Source organism: Micropterus dolomieu, linkage group LG21 (genome assembly GCF_021292245.1).
Source record: "Micropterus dolomieu isolate WLL.071019.BEF.003 ecotype Adirondacks linkage group LG21, ASM2129224v1, whole genome shotgun sequence".
NCBI classification, from domain to species: Eukaryota; Metazoa; Chordata; class Actinopteri; order Centrarchiformes; family Centrarchidae; genus Micropterus; species Micropterus dolomieu.
The window spans coordinates 15,623,338-15,624,962 of NC_060170.1; positions in this window are offsets into that span (position 1 = coordinate 15,623,338).

The following is a 1,625-nucleotide window of genomic DNA, read 5'->3' on the forward strand; positions in this document are numbered from 1 at the left end:
CGGAGACATAATTTAACACAATGACATAACCACTTAAAACACCTTCTAAAATATGGAGAAGAAAAGACAACAATTTGCGAATGCCAGACCTCATAAACGCTGTTGCTGATGGCAAATAGTGGAACCTCGTCTCTATTTTGTGTTTGTGAGACATAAATCTCGTTTAATAAAATGTTGCTGCGGACTTAAAAACTCTATTTCAATCAAGAGACGTTTGCTTTTATGTTAAGGTTATTTATCTGGTGTTCACCGGGTAGGTTTATCAGTACCAGGATCTGTCCACAGTGATTGTTCTGTCATTTACAGATGGGTGACAAATTAAAGGAAAAACCAACTTAAGGTGTAGTATTGACATAGGCCACCCCGTCTGTCTATGGTAACGGGGGTAGTTTAATCGGGATTCCTTTGAGCTCTGCATTGTGCAGTATCTACAGTAAATTTATGAACAGTGCTTAAACCTTTTGATGTAGTAAATAAAACGTTCAGTGTTCATTTGGAGGCCGAGTTAGACTCTTTCAGAGCCAGACTAGCCCACAATCCGGTCTGGTACGTAGCTGCTACTTACCTTTTAGCCTACACCGAGCACCAAGTTCGCTTACTTTTAAATGTTTTGAATATTTTAATGTCTTTAACAATATAGGTGTGGACGTAAAGTCAATTGATCATGAGCTCTTTAACACAACAGATTAAAATGTGAAGTCTTGCAGCATTCAAATATATCGACGTTACAGCCCTGCTCTGCTTTTTGTAATGATGCCCAATTTCTCCCCTGCACAAATGTTCCTTATGGGCCTATAAGTCGTCACATATTTTACCAGGACATACAAATATTTAGTTTGGTGATCGTTTATTAAAATATCTTATAGACATACTACTACTAATAATAATAATATGCACAACCTTAACAAAATATCCAGATCATGTGCACTACAAATAAAATAAAATAAAAATAAAAGGCAAAGAAAAATATTTCATATGTCTTTTGTTAAATTTACAGTTTAAATATTTTCAACGTCCGGTTGTCACGAACCCTTGCTGGCTGAGTCCTCGGTTAACAGATTTTCACAGTCAATGAATCTTCAGAGGCCTTCCTTTGCCATTTCCCATCACAGGACAGGAGCCCACTCTGTGAAAAAAGCAGCAAACAGCTGCTTAGTGAAAGTGTAATAGTGAGAGAAATGAATGGCATCTTAATTCAGAATAGCGACATTTAACCTCTTACCTCTTCTTGCATCTTGGGCACACTCTTCCCCACACTGTCTTCACTAAGGCTTTCCTCAGAGCCGGACTCCCCCACAAGTACACTGCCGGTGTGCACACAGCGTTTAATCGAGCCATGATGGCGAAAGGATTGGTGGCCTCGTTTCTAAATGTCAGCCCTCCGTTTAGTAGCAGTCTGAGGATGATATTAACAAAAGAGGGGCCCCACAACACCAAGAAGCTTGTGACAACAAATATGATAATTCTTAATGACTCCTTCTTGCTTTCTTTGTCTGCGCTGGGAGGGTCTCTTTCAACCTGGAATCTGGCAACAACATACAGTTTGATAGTCATGATCACTTTGGTGAGCACAATGACTTGTAAACTGACAATACCGAAAACATACAGCTGTATTGCTTTGGAAA